We start from the raw sequence: 8,522 nt of genomic DNA on the forward strand, positions 1-8,522 counted from the left end.
GCAAGCCGACGGCGAGAGGACCGTGAGGAGAGCAAGAGGCGAGAAAAGCTCAGGAGAAGCAGCAGCACACGGATGGTGATGGTGAGTGGAGAACATAGGGGCCAGTGTCAGTGGGAAACACGCCTCGGAGGACCCTGAGACAGAGAGAACTGTGTGGTGCAGCCCAGATGCTGAGGACTGTGGACCTGGTGAAGGTCCCGTGAAGCCCTTGCCCTGCCTATGGCCCGGATCCTGTGCAGACCCAGAGGGTCGGCTGCTGGTAGTTGGGGTTCCAGATATTCTGTGGAGGCCATGTTGGTGACTGTCTCCCCCTCGGACAGGATCCGCCTGCTCCTGTACGGCCGAGGTTTGAATTCAAACCAGGAACCAATTGTGGATGAAATGTCAGTAAAATGCAAATGACTGCTGCAGGTGGGAGGTGCTGGCTCAGGATACCTGCCTACTGTACCAGCCCCCTGGGTGAGAGGGAGGGAGAGTCCCCCCCCTGCAACCGGAGAGGGGCTCACGCTGGCTTGATGCTGTGACAAAGCAGAGCTCGCTGCTGCCCCACTGGACAGCCAGGCAGCGCCGAGGCAGGAGCTAGAACCACCAGTGACGAGGGACACCCAGCAGCAGTCGATGCCAACCAGTTGCGTCAGACGTGCTGCTGGAAATGATTACACAGCAGGAGGAGCTACCAGGGCAAGGTCAGAGTGCTGTGACCCCAGCCCACAGCAAGAGAGCAGATCCCTCCTGCCAGCAGCTGAATCCAGCCGAGCTGCAGAGAGACCTCCTTGGAAAGCTGAGGGAACTTGCTGGCCACAGCGCTGCAACCCTTGGAAGCTGCAGGGACAGAGTCTGTAGAGAAGGATTCCTGTACCGATGGCTCCAAGGAAAGTAGAACGGGGGGATCGGGAGGCAGCTGTGGTGCCCAGAATCCACAGTTTCTTCCCTTTCGAGCTGCTGGATGGAGGAGAGTGAGGGACCCTGACCGAAAGGGAGGATTGGAGGAAGGGAAGACCCCTGGGGATCTCTTCCTGAGGGGACAATCTCCCCAGCAGTGTTCGCTGTTCAGAGTCACTGGGAAAGCACCCAGAACCTGGAGAGAGAGGTCAAGGACATGCTGGTTTAGATGGATCCAGCCGTTTTACCGCCCTGGGCCTCACCGGGGCTGATCCCAAGGGAGACAGAGATGTCTGTTTCATGGGGCATCAGAAGCTTAAGCCATCACGTGTCGATGCGACCCATGCTAGGCTGGGAATTCTAGACCAGCAGAGGGGATGGAGAACTTGGCCTGCAACACTGATAACATGTGCATCTTAGCAGACCTGGAGAACAGTCCAGAAGAGGCTGGGCTGCCTCAAGGAGGTGGACTGACGTAAAGCTGGAAAGATAAGATGGATGCAGAGGTGTTGTATCTGGCACAGTGGAGCGGCTCCCAACCAGAGCTGCAAGCAAGATGGACTCTTAACCAGAGAGCCGAATCACAGCCCAGAGTGCTGGGAGAAGACCCATCCCAGTTTGAACCCAGGTACTGGGCAGCAAAAAGGTTCAAGCCGTGATACTTCCACATGCAGCCTGCGAGTCCATCAAGCACACCCGACCTAAGGAGGCAAGAATGGACTGTCCTGTGTAACCACACCGAGGAATGGAGAGATGCTAGGCATCCATGGAACGTTGTGGTCAATTCCCGAGTCACTGGCTGAATAACTCACTCAGTTCGGTCTCGAAGGGGAGAGATTGACGAACTGGGAATGTTCTTAATGTTTTCTCTGATCTGTGTTGGTGCCTCAGTGTCCCCTAGGCAGTTCTTAAGTATCTGGCAGAGCAAAGGGCCAGTGCACCTAAATGCCACCTCTGTCTCCTAGCAGCTGATGGCCTGGCCCCTCTCTGCAAAGTGCATGCTTGAGTGTCTAGAAAGGATACGTGAATCCTGTTTGAGAGGAGCTGACGCTAGAGGAGGGCTAGGTGCTAGTTGACTCTGAGGATTGCCTTCTCTGATGAGATAACTGGCTCTGTGGATATGGGGAAAGCAGTGGATGTGATATATCTTGACTTCAGCAAAGCTTTTGACACATCTCCCGCAGTATTCTCGCCAGCAAGTTAAAGAGGCCTGGATTGGATGAATGGACGATAACACAGGTGTAAGGGAGTGGACTCACCCCTGTGGCACCTCCTGCTGGTCGTCCATGGGAATTAGCTCTTCCAACGTCCTGGAGTGGCCCCTGCAGGCTGGTGATCCACCTTATGGCTGACCCTCTCAGGACCCCAGTGCCCCTTTCTCCGGGTTGCTGCCCCCTGGCAGTACCCCACTCTGGGGAACCCCCACCCACTAACCCCACCTTGCCTCAGTGTAAGGCTACTGCCAGTCACCGTCTAGCCCCCCTCCCTGGGGCAGACTGCAGTGTCAGCCACTCATCACAGGCAAGGGTGGGTTGGACCTGCTGCCTCTTTCTATAGCTGGGCTGCCCCTCTTCAGCCCCAGTACTGGTCTTAGGGCCTCAGCTAGGCCCACAGCCTGGGGGCTTTCCTAGGCCAGAACTCCCCAGCTCCTCTAGCCTTCCCCCAGCCCTGCTCCACTCCCAGTACCCTGCTCAGCTCCCTAGCAGCCAGGCCCTTCTCTCTCTACAAGCAGAAAGAGACTCCTGAGCTTCTGGCTGCCCTGGCCTTCTTAAAAGGGCCGGTTAGTGTATGTGGGGCATGGCCCCAGCTGCAGCCACTTCCCCCAGTCAGCCAGGGCTTTGCTCCCTTCCCCAGCCCCTGCCCTCTCCTGGGCTGTTTGCAGCTCCGCAGGGCAGAAGCGGGTAACCATCCCACTACAGGTGTATAAAAATCTGGCTAGATCATCGGGCTCAATGGGTACTGATCAACAGCTCGATGTCTAGTTGGCAGCTGGTATCAAGCGAAGTGCCAGAAGGGTCGGTCGTGAGGCTGATTTAGTTCAACATCTTTATTAATGATCTGGAGGATGGGATGAATTGCACCCTCAGCAAGTTTGTGGATGACACTAAGCTAGGGGGAGAGGTAGATACGCTGGAGGGTAGGGATAGGGTCCAGAGTGACCTAGGCAAATTGGAGGATTAGGCCAAAAGAAATTTGAAGAGGTTCAACAAGTACAAGTGCAGAGTCCTGCACTTAGGAAGGAAGAATCCCATGCACCTCTACAGACTGGGGACCAACTGGCTAAGCAGCAGTTCTGCAGAAAAGGATCTGGGAATTACAGTGGCTGAGAAGCTGGATATGGGTCAGCTGGGTGCCCTTGTTGCCAAGAAGGCTAATGGCATATTGGAGTGCATTAGTAGGAGCGTTGCCAGCAGATCGAGGGAAGTGATTATTCCCCTCTGTTCGGCACTGGTGAGGCCACACCTGGAGTATTGTGTCCAGTTTTGAGCCCCCTGCTACAGAAGGGATGTGGACAAATTGGAGAGAGTCCACGGAGGGCAACGAAAATTATTAGGGGGCTGGGGCACATGACTTATGAGGAGAGACTGAGGGAACTGGGCTTATTTAGTCTGCAGAAGAGAAGAGTAAGGGGGGGTTTGATAGCAGCCTTCAACTACCTGAAGGGGGGTTCCAAGGAGGATAGAGCTCGGCTGTTCTCAGTGGTGGCAGATGACAGAACAAGGAGCAATGGTCTCAAGTTGCAGTGGGGAAGTTTAGGTTGGATAGTAGGAAACACTATTTCACTAGGAGGGTGGTGAAGCACTGGAATGGGTTACCTAGGGAGGTGGTGGAATCTCCATCCTTACAGGTTTTTAAGGCCCAGCTTGACAAAGCCCTGGCTGGGATGATATAGTTGGGGTTGGTCCTGCTTTGAGCAGGGGATTGGACTAGATACCTCCTGAGGTCTCTTCTGACCCTAATCTTCCATGGTTCTATGATTTGGTAGGCTGGGTGCTAGCCAACAATATACGTTTTAATATAGCTACATGTAAATGTATACATCTAGGAAGCCGGGGGACTCTCTCCCGGGAAGCTGTGATTCTGAAAAATAGTTGGGACTCTTGGCAGATAATCAGCTGAACATGAGCTCCCAGTGTGACACTGGCCAGCAGGGCTGGTGAAGTTCTTTGATGCACGAAGTGGGGAATCTCCAGTAGGAGTAGAGAGGCTGGTATGTGGCACTGCTGGAATCCTGTGTCCAGCTCTAGTGCCCACCGTTCAGCAGGCTGATAAATTGCAGTGGGTTCAGAGAAGAGCCATGAGAATGATTACAGGATTGGAAAACCTGCCTTACAGTGATAGACTCAAGGAGCTCAATCTATTTAGCTTAACAAAGAGAAGGTTATGGGGTGACTTGATCACAGTCTACAGGTACCTACATGGGGAACAGAAATTTGAAAAAGGGCTCTTCAGTCCAGCAGAGGAAGGTCTAACACGATCCAGTGACTGGAAGATGAAGCCAGGCGAATCCAGGCTGGAAATAAGGCACATGTTTAACAGTGAGGGTAATTAACCAATGGAACAACTGACCAAGGGGTGTGGTGGATTCTCCATCACAGGGAATTTTGATACCAGGATTCGATTTTTTTTTGTTTTTTTAAGGTCTGCTCTGGTTTAAAAGGAATTAGCAGGTCTCACCTTCTGTGACCAAGTGGGGGATTTTCTTGTTTTTTCCTTATTTTTCCAGCGGATTGCATGCAGAGGAGGTGGGACTCAGTTTCCCTGGGTGTTACTGGTTTAACGAGGTGAGGGGAGAGGAAATTTGTTGGTACACAGGACCGGAGCGGGAACTTGGCACCCCAGCCAATGGCCTAGAGGATGGAGACCGCAGTGACTGGTGTCCTGGTGACCTGGTGACCCGGAGACCCAGCTCAGGAGTCGTAGCCAGTTCTGGCCAGTGGGAGGACAATGGGCTGTAAGGAGAGGACCCAGGTGACCTAACCAGCTGGTTCCAGACAGAGGGGGCCAGAGGACAGAAGCCAGGGGAGGAGGTCCCGCAACTGGGTTACGACCCTGTTTACCTGGAGAGAAGACAATGGACAGAGGGGACTTGGGGCTGGTGATTTCAGATACTCAGCTGGGAATCAGGGGGGCTTGGGGCTGGAGAGGGGGAGCAGGCAGAGCCCACCTGGATGCAGGGGAGACTGGGATGTGCTGTGCTGAGGAAGGCCAGGCGTGAGAGTTCCCTGCGCTGTGTTCAATGCTCAATAACCCCTCCTGTTTTATGCTGGCTGAGAGTTGCTCCAGGCTAGAGAACAGGGGGCATCAACCCCTTCAGGGGGTGCAGTCCCTGGGGTCCAGAGCAAGTGGACTCCCTGTGGGGGCCCACAGCGAGAGACAGACATGCTAAGGCTCAGAGAGGTGTGGCTCCAGGAGGTGGAGGGGCCTGACCCCGAGAGAGAGTGGACCCCCGAGAAGGGCAGTCTCACTGAAAGGGGCATCCCCCACAGACCGCATGGGGCCACGAGTGGGCACCATCTGAGAGTCAGTGATACCTTCAAAGCACTTACTGGGAAACTGAGGCACGGAGAGATCAAGTGGCTAGGTCAGGGCTGCAAAGCAAGTCACTGGCAGAGCCAGAAATGGCTCAGGAGTTCCTAGACCCTGTCCCACACTAGTCCTCTAGGCCAAACTGCCTCCTGTATAACTGTAGAGGATTTTGGGGAGGCAGTTAGCAAATGAGAAGGCTCTGGATCCACAGGAGGAGAGATGAATGACCGAGACTGGCACACAAAGGTTGCTGAGGACAGAGAAGCCTATTAGCATGAACAAAAGGCTAATGGCTGGGTTTGGAACAGTAGCTGCTGCTGCTATGAGCTGAATAGAGAATTCTGCCTGAATTATTCTTGAACAAAAGGCCAACACCATTCCCCAGCTCAATCATGCTCATTACAGAAGCATTCACTTGCTTCGGGGGTGAAAATGCAGCTGTAAGCCCTGTTCTGTTTGCCAGCTATGAGGTCACATCTGCAGCAGCTCCAGAAGCTAATCACCGTAATCAGACTCCATCACATGGGGAATCTAACTGGGGATGTTCAGAGTTGAACTCTTCCCAGGCCAACAGAAAGGGAGAGTTGAGCCACTGTCACTCAGAAGTTAGTTTTCCTACGAAGTGAAAGAAGGTCTCAGGTTTGACCGTGGATGAGATCAAAGTCCCAAGTTATTGCTGGTTTCCATCCAGATAAGACACCAGCAAGGTGGCGTCAGCTGGCGGATGGTCCAGTGACTTCCCAGCATGGATGAACAGCAGCAGGCTGACCACGGTGTCTGAACAGGACTTTGCTTAGTGGCTGAGTTTGCCTTCATGTCTGCTGCGCAGTTGGGAGATGCAAGCACAGTGCTAAAGAGGGCCATGGAGTAGTGAGGACACAGATAGGTGAGGGCCGTGAGAGCGGCTAGTGACAACAACTGAGGGTGGAGACAATTCTGAGGGCTTTCAGCGAGAGAAGATCAAGCCGCTTCCCCCGATCAGGACACTCTCTCAGTGGACGTGCCCTGGCACAGCCAGACCCCAAGCTCCATGATGCTGTCTGCATCTGGGCTGAGACTGGGCAGGAGTGGGACACGAAGGGTTTGCCAGAACACCAGTGTCTCTCCTATGGAGCCCGTGGAGTTCTACAGCATGGTGTGTTGAAGAGAGCAGTTCATGGCGGCTGCGCAGACCTACAGGCCCCTGGTGCTACAGAGGAAGATGGAAAAACTCCCTAATGCAATGGTGCAGCGCTGGCCATGGGGGAAGAGGGATCCCTTCCTAACCCCCACGCAGCGCCCACTAGCGGATGCCTGAAAACCACTTCAGAACTTTTCTCCTACTGCAGCACTAGAGATCACAGATTTGTGTCCCCACCCACCACATGCTTGCAGGGGAGACCATCTAGGATAGTTAAGAGCAGTTTCCTCAGCATGGCAGGGTAGGAATCCACAGCCATCTTCCCCCATCACCCACCCATCCAGGGAGCAGTCAGGAAGTAGACAACCGGTTTAGTATGTAAGATCCCGCCTCCCTCCAGTGGCTTGCTGCAGAAGGGATAAAAGCCTGCTACTGAGAATGGAAGAAGTTACTCTTGTAGCTCAAGTGGTAGAGGCCTGTGCTTTGGTGTGGAAGAGCTCAGGTGTTGGCAATGCCAGAGTTTGCAACTAGGAGAGCAGCGATGGGCACGCTGGCTGGTACTCACTGCCAGTGGAGGAGCTGGGGCTGTCCAGACAACAGCTGGATAAAGTAGCGGTTGCAGGATGAGCTCTGTTCCTCTGCTTTGCTTGGCTCTCGCCCAGACAGGAGGGCTGAGTGCCAACGGCAAAAGCTCCCACTGGAGCCGGACAGCAGCAGTTGCAACAGTGAGATGAAAGTGCACTTTGTCGCCAGGGAGGTTTGTCTGCAGAGTAGCTTTGTCAGGTGACCCTGCAGTGAACCCACATTTGTACCTGTCTTTCTGGACAAGGGAGGATGCCTTGGGCCTCTGGTGGAGTTATCCTGGCTCAGGAACCGCCTCTGGGTAACTTCTGTTTGGCGTTATTTCAGTTCTAAACCAAAGCTCCCCATATGGAGAAGCATACCCCACGGAGCCAAGCGGCTCACCACGACTCCACCCGCCCGCCCCTCTGTCGCATTCACTACACTGACCCAGGTCTCCGGATTCCGCCCCCTTCCCTCCACTCGAATACTCCCCCCACCCCGCCCATCATACTCAGTGGCCTGTCTCTGAATGACCATTCGTTTTATGGTCTCCGGCGCAGACGTATGGTGTCATGTCCACTCACCAGTATGCCTGTCCAACTCAGAGGGGACCTTGGCCTGTTGATTTAATCCCTTCAAGTACTTGCAATGAAGGCAACCTTCCACGGCCTGTCTGCTCAGCAAGGGGAGAAAGGACGGGGCCAGTATCACTCAGATGCATGCGCGCGGATGGCTATGCACATGGCATTCCACTGTCATGCCTGTAACGTGATCCACACGGGTGGGGAGGCTGCCAGCTGAGGGGGTGGTGGGGAGGGGGATGTTTTCACAGGCACATCATGGCGCTTTAAAAAAGAAACTATTAGGAAAGAAAATAGCTGAATGTGCTTGTTCCCCAGCCTCTCCTGAACCAAAACAGAGTTATTTGAGGGACTCTAACATGGCCTCGAGCTTCAAAAGCGTGAAAGCCACTCTGGGGAAGGGATTGGTGTTAAGGCTTTTCTTTCCTGCTTCTTTTGTCCATTCAATGTTGTTTGTTCATTCCTTCATTCACTTGTTCGTTTGTTTGTTCTTTGCTCAGTGTTAGAGACTATGATGTTGTGTTGTGTATATGTGTGTCGGCCTAGAGTGATGTGTTGCACTGTATGCATGTGTGTCTCAAGGCCGTGTGTGCATTTAGTTCTCAGTGTATCACTTGTGGGTGTGTTTTGTTCTCTGTCTCGCCAGTGGTGGAAGGAGAAGAAGGTAGCAGCAGGCCAGATCTTACTCATATGAAAGCCAGGTGTCGTGTCAGGCCATAATCTTCTGAGCAGCTGCACTGGGTGGAACCAATATCTACATGAGCCGATCTAATTCTGCCCAGTAGTGGGCAGCAGTGCACAACGTATTCACCCTCGACATACACCTGCATGAACTTCCCCTGCAC

The sequence above is a fragment of the Chelonoidis abingdonii genome, chromosome 6 (genome assembly GCF_003597395.2).
Source record: "Chelonoidis abingdonii isolate Lonesome George chromosome 6, CheloAbing_2.0, whole genome shotgun sequence".
Classification (NCBI taxonomy): domain Eukaryota; kingdom Metazoa; phylum Chordata; order Testudines; family Testudinidae; genus Chelonoidis; species Chelonoidis abingdonii.